Below are 18,515 nucleotides of genomic sequence, written 5' to 3'. Positions count from 1 at the left end.
CCAGATAAAAATAGCTTTTAATCTATCAAGTAGGTATCAGAAACATTTAACTAAAAATGAAAATTTGTACTAAAGGTCTGAAGATCAGGGAGACTATTAACAGTTTTAGCATTTGATTTAGTTAAGATATACTATGAGAAAAATATCAACCAAATAATTCTGTTATGCAAAGTCTGAAATATTAGAGTACTATTTATCAATTTAGCACCCCTGACAAGTTGGTCTAAGCCTGGGTTTTAGATAAAGTTAGCATATTTTCAACTTTATAATATTCATGTATGCATAAGGCTTACCAATATTTTATCAATATTTTAAAAACAAGTTCATTTTTTTCAAAATAATTGAAACATTTTATCCTGAATAAGCACATACTATAAGCAGTTGAAACATTTTAAACCATATCTGTAGTTTGGAAAATTGGCTTTTATTTGAGCCAAACAATGGTTTGGCTCAAAACCCACATTTTTAGATTCAAGTTTTAAAATGGTCACTTGTGTACATGCATTTGCTAAGTCTCATTTCCCAAATATCATTGAAATTATCCAAGTGATCTAAAAACAAGAATATATCTATCATGACATTGAAATACAGAATTTCCATCAAATACAAAGCATATTTGAAAAGTTGTTGGAAAATATCAAGCAGATGAAGGCAAAAGAGAAACCTGCCTATTAGGTAGGTGGACAGTTCCCTCACTAGAATACTAGAGAAATGAAAATCTAAGCTTGGAATCATAAGAATTGAAGGTAATAGCCAGTTATATAATCTTGAAATGAGCAGTATATGCCAAATTCTTTGTACTTATGTGAATAACTACAGCAATTTTCTTGAAACTCCTCTTGGTATTCAACAAACATGGATGAAAAACAACCACTTACAATAGTAAGGGATATTCCTAAAAGCTTGGCTTCATAGTCACTTGTATCTTTCCATTTGAAAATTCAATTTAAAACTAATTCTTGGCCACCTTTTAAGACAGGCTGGTGGGCTAGAAATCAGGCACCTGCTTTAGTGGCTGGAAGGACCCGCTAGAAAAAGAAAAAGATATCTATCCCCAGGCCTTGTGGCCATCTGGATCCCAAGTCTAGCACATTCAAAAGACAGAAAACATAAACCTTCTCTTCTTTTATGGCAGATGAAGAAAACTTTCAACAAAACTTCTAAAAAATAAACCATAAGTCATTTTATTAGACAAACAGAACTCCCTGTTTAAGAATGTGCAGGTAGAGAAAAATCACCAGGTATGTGAAAAGACTCAGTAGTTTAAAAGAAGATGTGCTGAAAAATCAGTGCAAATGGAATCCTGTGAAATATACTTACTTCATGAAATAGGAAAACAAAACATAAAGACCATCTTTTATTCACAAGAAAATTTGAAAAAAACATTGTGTGCATTAACATGGAACAATCTGAGATTAGGAGCTCTTGCTCCTGAGGAAAAACATTACTAAACATTACTAAATATTTGAAAACAAACCTTACATACTTGAAGAAATGTAAGTGGCAATCTGAATTAATGACTTGGAATATAAGTAAAGAGAGGGAAGATCAGTTATTGAGAGTAGAGTGCCAAGAAAGCCAATATATTTATAATACAAATGCCATACAGTAAAAGCCGAGTCAATGGAAGAGAAATAATAATCAAAGACATCATAGAAGAAAAATTTCCTGAGAGGAAGTACAGCTGTGTGGATGGCCCCTGACTTAGGAAGTTTTGACTTTATAAGTTTTCTATATTACAATGGGTTAATAGAGATATAATTCCATTGTAAGTGAAGGAGCATCTATACTTTTAAGATTTTAAGAGTCTACTGATTACTAAATAAATTAATAAGGAGGAAAATGAAAAATGTATTAGGATATATATGTTTGTTTCTATAATCTTGAAGATAAATAAATTCTATAATCATCCATTGTGGAGAAGAGGAAGATAAGATATTATCTACAAAAAATACAAATCTGGATAATTACACACATTTTTTTAAAAGAAAAAGGCAATCAGTGATATTTACAGAGATTATAGAAAAATGTTTAATCCCTCAAATTTTATATATTCAATAAAAATAATGCTCAGTTATGTGGCCAGAACTTATAGGGACTTCTAATTTCTATTTTCTTCTTCAATTTTATCTTTGTATGTGTTTACATGACTATTTTCTTCCTAATAGTACAATGAGAAGTGACTGGAAGTAGTTTGTAAACTTCCAGTAATTCTTCCTATAACAGAAGAACAACATCATTTTCTTATCTCTCTCTTCCTTCATTGCCCTGCTTGGAAAGTGAGTATGATGACTGGCACTTAAGAACAATCTTGGATCATGAATAGAATATATGCTTTAGGGATGGCAGAACAGAAGCCAAGATCATCAACAAAATTAATAGTGTACCACATCTGGCCTTGACTACCCATGCTCAAATTTCTTTTGTATACGAGAGAAATAAAGTTTACTGTTTTGAAAGCCATTGTTTACTTGAGATTTTCTGATTCTAACTAATATGACAAATAGAATATAAATGTGATTCTAACTACTATGATATACAAAATGGCGAATAAATGCATGTAAGGACTCACGAAATAGAGAATCTGAATATCTTTTCTGAAAAAAACATATTTAGAAGAATACTTTGGCCATCTGAGAAATTAATAAAATAATGATCTCAAATATGGGCAAAACAGGTTGTAAGAGAAGTAAGTGGCCATAGGCACAGAAGAACTTGAGTTGATTTCTAAACAATTGCTAAATAGATAGAATGCAGATGCTAAATGCATATTGTAACAATTAAATTAATACCAATAATCTGATGCTAAAATCTGGATTGTGCTCCATAATGTGATAATTATGGGATGTCAAATGAAATACAGCAAACAAACTGCTCATGTGATGGGAAGTAAACAGTGATCCATTCTAAAATGAATCATTACATTAAAGAAAAATAGAAGTTCAAATGTTTAAATATATAGGCATCCACTCCTAGAATAAAAATAAGCAAAGGTTTTATATTTATTCTTGGAGACAGTATATAGCAATAGGAGCATCAGAGATATAGCAAAAGATATGAAAAGGAAAGAGAAAATAGGCAGGCACTATAAATACCCAGAAGTCAATTATAAGGTGACAGAAGTAAGACTTCATGAGTCAGAATTATTTGAGGTGCAAGGGAAATTAATTTGGCTTCAATTTCAGAAACACAGTTAAGATTTAGGTCAAAGTGAAGAATTTACTGTCTCATGTTTCTAAAAATCCTGAAAGTCCCTGGATGCTTATTTTTAAATGAGGAATCTCCTACCCTTCATCTATTCTATCCTCTCTATAGAATTTATAAATGTCCCCAGTAAAAGCTAAAGAGTCTAGATTGGGTAAAAAAAATACCATCTGGCTATTTGTTATATATGAAACAAATGCACTAAAATAACAAAACATAGTATGTAAATAAAGAACGAAATATATATTGAGTAAATTCAAATTAAAAGAAAGAATCGGTAATGGTAACATAAAAGAAAGCTGAATTTAAGGGTAAAATAATTTAATTAGTGAAATAGGCATGCTTTCTATGAAATAAAGGTAAAGTTAACAATGATCATATACTAGCTAATGTTTATATGCCAAATAACATAGTATGTGATGTTAAAATAAGTTATTAAAATTAACAAAAAATTGTCAAAACTTTAACTTCAGTAGGAAACATTAAAATTCCTCTCTTGATTTTTGATGGATAAAGTTGACAAAATGTAAATGGAAAGCTGAATTGCATAATTCATACACTAAGTTAACATGTTTGCTATACTTTTAATGGCAAATATCACAGAACATAAATATTATATTAAAGTATATTGGACATTTCTAAAGAGAGATTACATTTCAGTTCTCAGAATATCTATACAATAAACGCACCAAATTATAAATTGCACACCAGATGTTCTTTTGTTCTGAAATGCAATAAAATTGGAGACTAATACTAAATGCATAAACATACAATCTTACAAATCAGACCATTTGTAAACAAATTGAGGTTTTCCTAAATAGAATTTTTTAAAGTAAAGAGAAAATAAAAACTTCACATATATATATAAACATATAATTTTATAAGATAATAAGTTATTTTAAAATGATAATTTTATCTACATATCTAAACTTGAGGGATGTGGTCACAGCTGTACTCAGAAGAAACTAAATGGTTTTAAATGCTTTTGATAGTAAATAATAAAGAAAAAAGATAAACTAAGTATATAACTTAAGCTAGGAAAAGTAATAAAATAAAAGATTGATAAAGTTGGACAAAAGCTACGAGTGATATAGAAAAACAAAATAATAAAACTTATTTTTGGAAACAATCATAAAATGCACAAATCTATAAGTTTAAATATACACCCTTGCAATAAGAGAGTAGACACAGTGACAGATCAAAAAGGCACACGGAATACATGAAAATAAATGTGCAAAAATAGCAATAAAGTTCAAAAGCATGATTTTATAAAAAGCTAGAATGTACTAAAAGAGACTTAAGTAGTAAACCAGATTAGATAAACAAACTTTGAAAAATTAGAAAAGTTTTCTAAAATCTAATGCCCCAACGAGGGCATGCCCTCGATAATTTTATACGTGAATTTTTTCAAGATTTCAACAAACAAATATCCACTTTTAAAGGCATTCCAAAACAAAAGAGGGGACAGATTATCAATTCATTATGTAAAACTAGAATAATAATTAGACTATTATTTGAATAAGAAAATCCAATTAAACCTCCTGTAATCTTCCGTATGTGTGTATATGTGTGTGTATCGAAAAATCCTAGATAAAATAATACATGATTTAATACAGTAATCCCCCGTTACCCATGGTTTAGCTTTCTTTGCTTTCAGTTACCCTTGGTCACTCATGGTCTGAAAATATTACATCACTACTCTTGCCCTTCAGTGCCATTATGAAGTAAAATAGGGATTACTTGAGTACATGCACTTCAATACCATGACAGTCGATCTGATAACTAAGTAGGCTAGTAAGTGAGCAACAACAATTCAGGTGGGATAGAGCAGGAGGGAGCACAGGATTTCATCACACTACTCAGAATGGTGTGCGATTTGAAACTTAGGAATCGTTTATTCCTGAAAATTTCCATTTACAACACAATGTCCACATCATCTACCTCACCTACCTATGCTTATTGCATACACGTTATCATCTCACATCATCATCATAAGATGAAAGATGAGTACAGTACAATAAGATATACAAGTATAAATAAATGACATGGATACATTATATCACTGATGGGAGAGTCAATAATTTAATGATGTAAATTTCCTTCCAAATGGGCAAAAGTACAAAAATGTATATGGAAAATACCATAAAATTAAAAGACTTATTATGAATTGTGCATTGTATTAATGTATTTCTGGGAAATATATATTGTACTATATATAATATATAGCATATATAATATATTATTAATATTAATTTATAATTTACTTATTAATTAATAAAATATATAACAAATCAATATAATATATTATATATGATGCTTAACTCATGAAGAGATCCTATAACTTAATAATTAAAATATCCAAGTTGAAAAAATAGATTATGAATCAAGAAAGAAAAATGGTCTCATAAACATATGAACCTAAAAAGCAAATAAAGGAATGTACGTAAATAAGTGCATGAATAAAATTTTTTAATGGAGAAGTCCCAGCATTATCTTGACCCTGTGCACTCTATTGTCTATATCTTATTACATTTTCCTCAAAGCAAAACCAACTTCTACATACTATATTATTTAGCATACTACATTATCTATTCTACATGTATTTCTTATTTGTTTTGCTCCCTCTACTAGAACGTAAGCTCTTGAAAAGCAGGGATTGTTGTATATAATAATAGCTGATTCTCAGCTCTTAGAACAGAGACTGGATTATAGTAGGCTCTCAATAAATGTTTTTACAATAAATATCAGATTGTCACAACGTAAAAGAATGACAAGGCCTGCCTGCATTCCCCATAGCTTCTCAGACAAGCTGTTCCACCTGAGAGAGGCCACACTCCCCCTGGTCTCAGCTCACAGCAGCTCAGGCTGGGCTCAGACTGACATTGCTGCAGCCGCTGCCAGGCCAAGGGAGGAGAGGGGAGACTGGCCATACCCACGCACCCCTGGGAGAGTTCCCACTGCCCTGCTACAGACTTCTGTGAGACCAAGTTGTGAGCAGACTGCACTCCCCAGCTTTCTTACCCATGCTGTTCCACCTGACCAGTGTTCTGACCTCCCTGATTTGGTGCTCACAGCTGGTGCCATTTTGAGCTTTTAGCTGCCAGGGGTCTACACTACACCTCTGGGCTGGACTTGGACTGACACTGACACAGCTGTCACCGGGCTGAGGAGGGAGAGGAGGAACCAGGCAGTACCAATGCACCCGTAGGACAAATCCCACCATCCTGCTATAGGCTGCTGTGAGACCAAGGGTGGACAGGCTGCACTTTCCATAGCTGCCTGCCCACACTGCTCCAGCTGACACGTAGACAATGGAAGAGAGTAGAGAATAGAGAACCCAGAAGTAGCCACGTATTTATAGCCAATTGATCTTTGACAAAGCCTAAAAGAATATATACTGGGGAAATGATGCCCTTTTTAATAAATGATGCTAGGAAAATTGGATTGCCATATGCAGAAGAATGAAACTGGACCCCCATCTCTCACTATATATATACATATATATATGTATATATATAATCAACTCAAGATGGATTCAAGACTTCAATGTAAAACCGAAAAGTCTAAAAATGCTATTAGAAAACCTAGGGAAAACTCTTCTGTATATTGGTCTAGGCAAAGAATTTAAGACTAAGAACACAAAAGCGCAGACAACAAAAACAAAAAATAGAAAAATGGGATTTAATTAAGCTAAAAAGCTTTTGCACAGCAAAAGAAATAATCAACAGGGTGAACAGATAACCCTCAGAATGGGAGAAATATTTGCAAACTATTCATTCAACAGAGGACTAATATTCAGAATATGCAAAGAACTCAAAGAACTCAACCAAACAAATAATCCTGTTAAAAAGTGGGCAAAGAAAATGAATAGATATTTTTCTAAAGAAAGACATACAAATCGCCTACAGATATACGAAAAAGTTCTCAACATCACTAATCATCAAAAAATGCAAACTAAAACTACAATGAAGTATCATCTTATCCCAGTCAGAATGGCTATTAATAAAACAACAGAAAATAACACATGTCGGGGATGGCTATGGAGAAAAATGTAACTCTTGTACACTGTTGGTGGGAATGTAAATTAGTACAACTTCTATAGAAAACAATATGGAGATTTTCACAGAACTAGAGACAGACTTGCCATCTGATGCAGCAATCCTATTGCTTGGTATTTGCTCAAATGAAAAGAAATCGATACATCAAAAAGACACCTGCACTTACATGTTTATTGCAGCACTATTCACAATAGCAAAGATATGGAATCAAGCTTATTGTCCATCAACATATGAATGGATAAAGAAAATATGATATATATGCACAAAGAAATACATTTCAGACACAAAAAATAGGAAATCATGTCTTTTGTAGCAAAATAGATGGAACTGAAGATCATTAATTTAAGTGAAACAAGCCAGATACAGAGTCAAATATCATATGTTCTTACCCATAAATGGGTTTTAAAATATGTATATACATGGACATAGAAAGTGGAATGATAGACAATAAAGACTCAGAGGATGAGAGGATGGGAGGGGGTTGATGATGAGAGTTATCTAATGTATTTTTGGGATGATGGATACCCTAAAAGCTCTGACCACTACGCAGTAATCTATGCATGTAACAAAATTGTACATGAAACCCATGAATTTGTACAAACCAAACAAAACAAAAAAGTAAGATAAGGCCTAATATTGCTAAGGCTTTTTAGAACTGGATACTCTCATATATTATTTTGCAGATAAACTATTAAACTTTTCGCATGAAAGATTACATATAAATATACATATACATACAAGATTGAAACAATTATCACCTATGAGTTTATTATGAAGAAATCCTAGAATAAAGCAATTTGATATTTGTTTAAAGTTTTTCTTTGTAGGATTGCTTATAAAAGCAAAACATGGGAAGCAATCTTATATATATAGTATATCTAGCTATGTGTGTGTATATGTGTTTGTGTGTATATGGTAGATGCATGGGAAGGAAAGGTTTATGGATGGTCATTCAACAACATTAACAATAGCTATATCTGGGTGATGTTGGATTTAATATTTGATGAGATGTAAATAATAGTTTAAAAAAACAAAATAAAAATTCTAAAATTTTTTCAAGGGACGTTATGTAATTTTTTTAATTCTAAAAATTCGGTGCATGGGTATGGGTTAAGCTTATGAATGTTCATACATTTTCAGGTGTTTACTGTCTTTTTAGGTAGTACAGAAGGCTATAGGACTAATTATATATTTTGCTTTTCAAAAAGAACATAATTTATTTATTTTATCCTTATACTATTTTGATTTGCTCACTATGAAAAATGGAAGTATTGCTTGTGCCCATAATGATATATATAGTATCTTATAATGTACAAGGCTTTTGTCCCAAAGAGCCAAGTTTCCTACACTTTTAATTAAACAAATCTTTTTAGACAGTAATTGTAATGTATTCCTTTATTAAAATCCCATGCTCATCAATACACTCTCTAACTTATCACAGATGGACCCGGTTGCCTACCCTGCCTCTAGGTCTGTTCCATCCTTTTGCAATGATGTGAGTGCAGTGTTACCTTGTCCACAAAGCTTTTCCAGATTTTCCCAACCTTGAACATTCATAGGATTTTGTCTTAATCTGTGTCATGTCATCCACTACTCTTCACCTGGGAGCAATACTATATGTGCAAATACTATCTACTGTGTTAGATTATAAAGTTATTGAGGGTGCATTTGAAGTCTGACTTACAATTTTATTTCTCAAGTCTCCTAGTGAAGAGGCTTGTTTTGTTAAGAGTGTAGAACAGGAGAAGTGTGCTGGAGTCTTCAGCTTGGAGTTCACATTTTGATTCCTCATAGCTACTGTGACCTTTGGCAAGAACCTGATGTCCACAAACCAGTTTTGCCTTTAGGATTATATGATAAGGTGGAATGATTTAAGTGAAAAAAAAAAAAAGAAGAAGAAGAAAAATTGGCAAAGGTCAAAGGAGATCTAGATTTACAGAGACCAGACACAGCTACCAGTGTGTCAAATAAATTGATACATATAGGTTTACTTATCTCAAAAATACAGAAGGAAGAAACTCATAGCAGAAAGAGGAGCAGACTTCTAATTAACGTTCAAATAATATTAATAATAATATTAATAATTATGAATATTAATAATAATAGGAAGGCCATTCTCCCCCACCTGACTTATTTTCCTTACTTAAATAATTTCTCTTCAAACATTTGTATACTCAACTATCTTACCAAAATCTCACACTCACCTGTACCACAGCTTTCTCTTATTTTCTTGTATCAAATTGGCCATTCCAAATTCTGAATACATTCCTTTTCTATTCCTTGTAATCATATGAAAAAAACTCACATAAGGGAAACCATAACTTACTCTACATTAATTGTTGCTGTACAGGGACACTCGTATGGTTCTGCATTGCTCTTCCTGGTTACGCATTGTCTGCCTGCTACCATGTGATCCAAATTACAGACTTACTTGCGAGTGTGGTCCACAGCCCTCTTGATGTCATGACCTAGAGGAGATTAGAACTGACAACACCATAGCATCACTCTGTTCCAGTGCACTGAGGATGCCATGCAGGCCGTGGAGTTGTTAAGTGAAGATTTCAAAAAGAAACCTCAAATTAAAGAGCTAAAAACACAGTAAGTGGAGCAATTGCAATTGCAAAATGGGCCCTGTTTTCTCCTCCTCCTCCCTTGCCTCCTAGTAGTCTTTGTCTTCCTCTTTTTCCTTCTCTTCTTCCTCTTGTATAATGACCTAGGGAATTTTTTCAAAATTTAGCTTCAATTACACTTTGGTTTGTCATAAAAGATCACATGGTAAAAATCATAGAATTTTTTGTGGGAGGTTTCTGACAGCTACTCTTAGGAGGATGACAAGAAATGATGACTTCTCCTTTTTGATGGTCATAAGATAAATTTAAGTTCATTCTTTAAGACCACTGTTTGAATGAACCAAAAGCATTTGTAGTTAAAGGCAAATAATTTTATTTAGAAAACCATTGAATGAGCTACTTAGGTACCTGAGTAATTATTTGTAATCTGTCTTCTCATTAAGGAATTCAAGGACTGAATTAAGAATGAGAATCTTAATGCTTGTTGGAACCATACTTTGGCCAAATATTTGCATAATTTTATACTGCCTTCATAGAATAGTTGTTAAAAATTCTTAGCAAAAGATCCTAAATGAAATACAGCCCAATCATCAGGCGTTTTATGCCAGGCTCTTCATGATGCGGCCAAAACCAATCTTTTCCAACTCACCTTGCCTCATTCTGCCACCTTAACCTCAAACGCAAGCACCAGAGAAGAGTTTAAAGTTCTGAAGAAATGTTCTATGACTTTACACGTCTGTGTCTTTGCTAAGACAACACAATAGCTAAGTAATAAAGGTCTTACATTATCCCATCAGGACATTAGGACATTTTCCTGAAGACACTAAGAAGCAACTGAGAAGGTTAAACTGAAAAGTGAAGCACCATTATTGAAAATCAATTTTAACATGATCTTTTCATCTACAGTTTCTAGAATGTAAAGTAAGATGGTCACCAGAGAAAGCAGTTAGCACACAGTCACACAGTTGTCTTAATCTGTGTGAGAAATTATGGAAGCCTGAAATATGGAACTTCATCAAAATTGAAGGAAAAAAATGATAAATTAAAAATGCATTAGAGAAGAATCATAGGACTGAATGTTAAATTATGTACAGGGCTAGGTAAGAGGAGCAGTCACAGTAGTGCCTAGATTTCAGATTTTGAAAATGTGATTGGAGGCTTCCTTGCTGTACTAAGGTATACGCAAATAGGAAAATGTTTGAAGGTTCACAATTACATTAGAATTCTTTGGCAAGTATTTGTAGTTTCCAGCAATTCTACATAGATGAGGACTATTGGTGTCCTTCACTCAGTCTTGTTCCTAGGTTAAAAGAAAGCACTCTCAGACAAATGCCACCATAACCATAGGTACTTATCAGCAATTAGGCTTATGAAATAAAACAGACATACCACCTGTTCTGTCAGTGCAAATGATTCTCTTTTGTTTTAGGGACTCCTATAGCAGCCTTTATAAAAGGTTCACGATAGGCAAATATGCTGTTATTCCAGTGGCAGGATTTAACTATCCATCTAGTTGGAGGGAGGTGTCTAAGAATTTTTTTGAAGAGCTTTTGGATTTCAGCCAAGAGCACTCTTCCTAAAAGTACATACTACTGTTCCCTCTAGCTTCCTAAAATTTGTTCTATCATATATATATATATCACATATCACCAGTTTCATCAATAAAAATCTCCCTCCTTGATGTCCATCGTGCTAATTAACAAAACCTCTGGTCTTATTTGGAGAGAAAGATACATAGTTGAATCGCTTGAAGCAACCACTTCTGGAATGTGGCCTTTTAATTAAATGCCAATGACCCATCCTTGGAGTCTTTTCCAGATCAGAGCAACTGACCGCCCCCAGGGTGTGGATGAACACTAACACACACATATGTATCACATCCACAATGCTGAAGTGATTTAAGCAGATTGCAGACAGTTTAACAGAGGAAAAATGATGTGTTCACTTTGGAACATGCTTAATTGGAGGTGGCAAGAGGAGACAGATCAGTAAATGTTCAATTACACAGATCTGCTCTCTGGAACAGTGATATGGCTACAAATTCAATTTGCAAATCGCTGGTGTGTGGTGTGTTTTGCTATTTTTGTTCATAAAAGGGTATAATACAGTGATATCATTTATTCATTCATTTATTCTTTTATTCAACAATTGTTTATTAAATGTCTGGTACACGCCTCTTGGTGGGTTTGGCCTAGAAATGGGCAAAGGCTCAGACCCTTCTTTTGAGAAATTCACATTTTAGGGAGAGACAGAAGTATAGAAGTATAATATAAATAATAGAGTTTAGGACGGTTAATATAGGGTATTCCTTCCCCATCCCAACAAACAACTGCAACTGAGAAGTGACTTGTTTTTCAAAATATAATCTTTTTAAAATGGTGAATTATATTGGTAAGCTTGAAAAGACAATTCTATAAGCTGCATTCAAAATATGACTTAGGGCACATTGTAGGGAAGCTGCAATATATATAACCTTAACACTTGTATCCCCATAATATGCTAAAATAAAATTAAAAAAGAGTAGGTTAGAACTATCCCATAAATGGAGCAATTTGAATAGCTTTAGTAAGAATCTATGGCATTGGCCAAATGAATGCATGGCCTGCAGGAGTTTCACCATGCAGATAATATTTTTGACACAAAGATTTCACTTCCTAAGGAAGTAAACACTTGAAGATGAGCCTGTAGGTGCTATCATATAGCAGTAGTTGGGTGAGTAGTTAATTTTTCCATATTTTAAAAATCCTAACAAAATTTAATTGATCTATGTTTTATAGCAATGGGATCAGGAAATGTATGCTGGATTCTCACCAGAGGAGGGAAATTGAAGTGCATATTTTTACTTGAAATTGTATAATTAAAAAAAACAAATAACCATATATTATATATATATATATATACACACACACACACACACACACATAGGTACATTTTTAATCCACATGTGTGTATATTTATTATGTTTTTTCATTGTGAATGAAAGAACCTCGCCTGTTTTAAGTTTCTGAAAAACATCTTGAATGCCTTTACAAATGTTGCAAAATTTCCAAAACTGTTTTGCCAATCACTGGTTTTTAATTTTATAGCTTAAGTGGATGTCAATGGAAATTTATTCCTTATGTTTCTGATTCTTTTGTATTTGGCCTATCCAAGTGTTTCATAAGAACCATTTGATGTCTAAAAGGTCTTAGAAGCTCTCTGGTTCAAGCATGTTTAAGATTATTTATTCAGAGTCAAGTAGCATTTTATCATTATCAAATGCAAATGAAACTCAAAAAGCCTCAAATTATTTTGAAAATATAAAGACTGATAAGCATAATTAATGTCTACTTAGCATTTGAAGGTGGACTATGGTCAAAATGTAAATATATCAAAGATATCTTATGTCACTTTACTATATTTTTAAAAATTTGTACATTTTTTTTTCTTTATGAGAAAACAATAGAAATTAGGACAAACAACCACTGGAACAAACACCAAATTGGAACTCAGATGGTATGAGCTGAATGGTCCTGATAATTGTCTAAATATTATGAGTGAATATTTTTATCCTTATATTAAGATCACCTGATCTTTTTTTAACCAATAACTTTTACCTAAGTCATACCTAAGGAAAACACAGGTAGGAGAACCATACCTACCAAATGACCTGTCTGTGTGCTAAATATTGTCCTTGAATTCAACAAAAGACTCTATGACCTAAGCTCAATCCTATGAATAATGCTTTTTGTCTAGAGAGGCAGTTTTGTGTTGCATGGGCTTGGGTCACTCTTGTTGGATTTGAATTTTGACTTTACCATTATTAACTGTGTGATATTAGGTGAGTTATGTCATTTCTGGAATCCCTTGGGTTCTTCAACTGTAACAGAGAGATGATCACAGTTCTTATTTATTATGATGTCTGTAATTTATCTTAAAGTATTTTGGTATAAGTGTAATTCATATTATATTCAGAAAAGATGCATCCAAGAGAACCACAATGGAAAGGGGCAATTTGAATCTCTTCTGTTGCTGATAGCTTAACCAGCATAACATATTTTGTTAATTAGAGTGGTGGATGTCAGAAATGAGTTATTATTTGTGAAATTGGTGGCTTGATAATTAGAAGATAAATGTTAGAAATGGGATTTAGTAGTAAAATTAATGTTTTATAAGATATTTGGATTTACTTAAATATTTAAAAACCTACCAGTGTTCTCAGTCTTTGCATGAATGAGGAGGAAGAATCTAGGGAGGAGTCTTTATCCTTGGAGTTAATGTCCATGTGGTCTGTACTTTGGAGAATTTTTTAAATTAATGCTGACTTTAATGTTAATGAATAGCTGCCTTAAAATATTGTCACCATCTGTGCTAAGTAATCTATTCCCTCAGGTTGGAAGTAAGAGAAACTAGAAGGACAGACAAATGTGATTCATCAAACTTATAGAATAGGTTGTACTAGTTGTTCTGTGCCTCCTTGGTAAAATAAGCTCATTTAATTAATGACTTTATTATGTGACAGAATTTGATCTGATATTTACTTTCATTATAGTCTAGTAGAGAGGTTATAAGAATGTAGCTAACTCACCCATCTCAAATTTCTGCTGTGGATGTTATCAACCAAAATGAATAAGAGAGTTTTGCATTATCAAATTAGCTTATTTAATTCATTATACAACTTTGCAGGATTGACATGAGAAAGAAGAAAGTGAGCCATGTGAAGGAACACTCAGGACAGTCACCTGCATGGAATCAGACCTTAGGAAATGCTTGCCATTGTTATGCTAAAATGGTCTGGAACCCAAACAACCTGTATGCCTTCTATTTCCTCTAATATATACCTGAGTGTTGGATTTTACTACCATCTGCAGAGAAAGCTAAAATTTTTCAGAAAGAACGGAGCGGTGTGCCAATGCATAGGCAAACTTGGTCCACGCCAACAATCTCGGGCTGCCTTACATCAGGCACAAATACAGTCCATGTACTTACCTTACTTTGTAATACATTTGGAAGGCAGAGCTTTCTCAGAATAGTAAAGAAGGCAGATTCTAGTTATCAGCCCCTTATCAGATGTGTAGGATGTGAAAATTTTTTCCCATTCTGTAGGTTGTCTGTTTACTTTCGTGACTATTTCTTTGGCTGTGCAGAAGCTTTTTAGTTTGATCATGTCCCATTTATTTATTTTTGTTGCTGCAGTGATTGCCTTTGGGGTCTTCTTTATAAATTCTTTGCCTAGGCTGATGTCTAGGAGTGTGTTTCCAACATTTTCCTCTAGAATTCTAATAGTTTCATACCTTAGGTTTAAGTCTGTTAGAACTCATGAAAATCAGCAAGAAAAAATCAAACAACCCTATCAAAAAGTGGGCAAAGGACATGAACAGAAACTTTTCTAAAGAAGACAGAATAATGGTTAACAAACATATGAAAAAATGTTCAACATCTCTAATCATCAGGGAAATGCAAATCAAAACTACAATGAGATATCACTTATTTCCAGTAAGAATGGACTTTATCAAAACGATCCAAAACAATAGATATTGGCGTGGATGCGGAGAGATAGGAACACTCCTACACTGCTGGTGGGACTGCAAACTAGTTCAACCTCTATGGAAAGCAATATGGAGATACCTTAAAGAGATACAAGTGGATCCACCATTTGATCCAGCAATCCCATTACTGGGCGTCTACCCAAAAGAATAAAAGTCACTCTATGAAAAAGACACCTGCACTCGAATGTTTATAACAGCACAATTCATAATTGCAAAGCTGCGGAAACAACCCAAGTGCCCATCAATACATGAGTGGATTAATAAAATGTGGTATATGTATACCATGGAGTACTATTCAGCTCTAAGAAACAATGATGATATAGTACATCTTGTATTTTCTGGATAGAGCTGGAACCCATACCACTAAGTGAAGTATCCCAAGAATGGAAAAACAAGCACTGCATATACTTACCAGCAAACTGGTGTTAACTGAACAGCACCTAAGTGGACACATAGGAATTACATTAATTGGGTAATGGGTGGCTGGGAGGGGTTGGGGGGGTGGTATATACATACATAATGAGTGAGATGTGCACCGTCTGGGGGATAGTCATGCTTGAGGCTCAGACTTGTGGGGGGAAGGGGGACAAGGGGCATTATTTGAAACCTTAAAATTTGTACCCCCATAATATGCTGAAATTAAAAAAAAAAAAAGGAGGCAGGCAGGGAAAGATGTTATTTCTTTATCTCTGAGAAAGTAAAAAGTCCTACAGGTCCCTACAACATATCCTGTGAATTCCTGAGCCTCTGGAAGTTAGGCCCCATAAGGCATCTTGAAATTTAAGCAACCCACCTTTTGAATGAGAAGCAATGTGTAGGGAAGAGAGGAAGAAGATGAGTCTTTGTTTTCCTTTTCCAAAACCAAAGAGAACATCAAAAATTCTTGCACACTCTATATTTTAAATAATGGCTTGTCTGATGTGATGCACTAAACATACACACCCACACATACACACACACAAATACACACGTATATCATATAAAGACATGGAAAGATGAAAACACAATGGTTCTTATTCAAGTTTTTGGCTTTTAATTGTTTTATTTCTTTGTTCAAATTGTTGTATTTTCCCAAAGGCCATATGTAGTTAAAAATGATGATTATAAGTTCACAAATAAAATTAGTTTCATTGTATTGTATTCTCCCTCTTGCTAATATTTTTAAAATACACATTCTCCGTGGAAGACCAAATTAAGGCCAGGTCAAGTTTTTGTGAATGTGTTTGTCAAAATGACATGTTCTTTTACATAATTAGTAGCATTCAATGTGATCTGTGTTCACTAAGAATTAGGACTTGGGAGGTGGGAGAAGAATATCTCAAAAAATGAAGGCAAATAGTGTGAAATGAAGACATCTTTCCTGTATTCAAAATCTGGCCCAATACAGGAGCTGTCTAGGTTAATTGGGAAAAGTTTGATAGGCTCAGCTTTTATTCACTACTAAAGTTTAACCCCGGGCCATTTTACCTAAATCAATAAGCTATTTTTAGGTTCAGATCATGTTCACTTTTCATAAGCAGAAGAGGTTTTGCATATCTGTTCCAAGTCAAATTTTGGAAGCAGTTATTCTTCTTGTGAGTTATTCTTTTTTCCTGTGGCATTTCATGGAAAACACTTGTTCCAGCCAAGAAGTTATGGATATATTTTCTTAGACTGAAAAAAAAATTCTTATTATGAGTAAGTTAATTGAAGCCATGGGAATAGTACAATTAGAGAATTTTTGGTTTATAATACAATCATGAACTTGGAAAGAATCTTGAGAAGTCATCTACTTCTACTCTTCTGTTTAGGCTAAGAAACACTCTCCACCCCCAACTTCCAACAAATGGGTACCTGTTTTATTTCCACAGTTATTTAGGAAATAGTGTATGAGCCCAAAAGGTAAATTCTGCCTTCTAGCTTTTCTTATTACTGTGATGTTATTTTCTGGAACTTATTTAAATATTTTTTGTGTGGAATTAAACTATAAAATACAGTAGAAATACAAGGCACTTTTTAATTATTATTTTTGTGCTATCATTTGTGATCTGATTCTGGGGCCTCCACACATCTTGTATGTTTCATTTTTGACAGTTCTCATTTGAATTCTGCATAAGTTGGGAATTTTTTTGTGGTGGTTGTGCACAAGCAACAAAGACTCATCTGACTTAGCACCACAGTGAGATGGCTTTGTAATGTATCAATGTGGCTATGCTGATCTGATACATCTGTAATGTATCAATGTGGCTATGCTGAATCACGTTTCCCAGAATGCTCTCTTTTGGTATATTGCATTAGGGTGAGATACAAGGAAGATACTCCCGGGGGTGTGGGGGGGGGGGGGGAAGGTAGGTGGCAGTATTTTGCAGGCTACTTATGTTGTTACTGACCTAGTGATTTACCTCCTTGGCATGAAGTAGTAGCTACTTTCTTTTATCCTTAGATCTTCAATTTCTATAACTCCTGGGCTAGATGTGTGTGTGTGTGTGTGTGTGTGTGTGTGTGTCTGTGTGCGTGTGTGTGCTCATTATCTTGAGGAAGGGCCCTGGCTTTTGCAGGATACCCTGGACTAAGTCAGGAGCAACAACGATGAACATGGGCTTTAGTCTGTTTTTGTGGTGTTCCAGCTTGTACTTATGGGGCTCTGTCTGCTCACGATTTCTTTCTCCAGCCTGCCTGCCCTGGGCTCTAGCATTAGATGTGGAAGCAGCCATGTGGAGACTTCTTAGTCAACCCTTATAATTGGGTTAGTAAATTCTCTATGTTAAATCCTTAAATATATGTCTATATAACATAATGGTTCTGTTTCTATGGTTGCACTCTAACAGCTACATGCAAGAAACAGAACTAGGAACCAACAGTAAGCATCATTGGAAATCAAGTTGTCCCTCATTTCTGCCCTTTCTCAGGCTAGCTTTAAGCCTTTCTTTCTCTTTGAACAGTATTCCTTTGTATCTCCAGAAAACTACTTGGAAAATATGGCCCTGATAGTTCCTGGAGTCACTTAAATATTCAACCACCTGAAGAGACACTAATTCCATTATTCAGTGTACATCTTTCTCTCATGACAAACTCTAAATCCTTAGGAAACAGACTCTGTTGGACTCAATTGAATCATGTATTATTGCCTTGAACAATCTGCAGTAGTCAGGGAGGCAGACTTTAAGGAAAGAATT

The sequence above is a fragment of the Microcebus murinus genome, chromosome 3 (assembly GCF_040939455.1).
Source record: "Microcebus murinus isolate Inina chromosome 3, M.murinus_Inina_mat1.0, whole genome shotgun sequence".
Classification (NCBI taxonomy): domain Eukaryota; kingdom Metazoa; phylum Chordata; class Mammalia; order Primates; family Cheirogaleidae; genus Microcebus; species Microcebus murinus.
The sequence above is the reverse complement of the archived record's forward strand: the minus strand, read 5'-3'. Positions refer to the sequence as shown.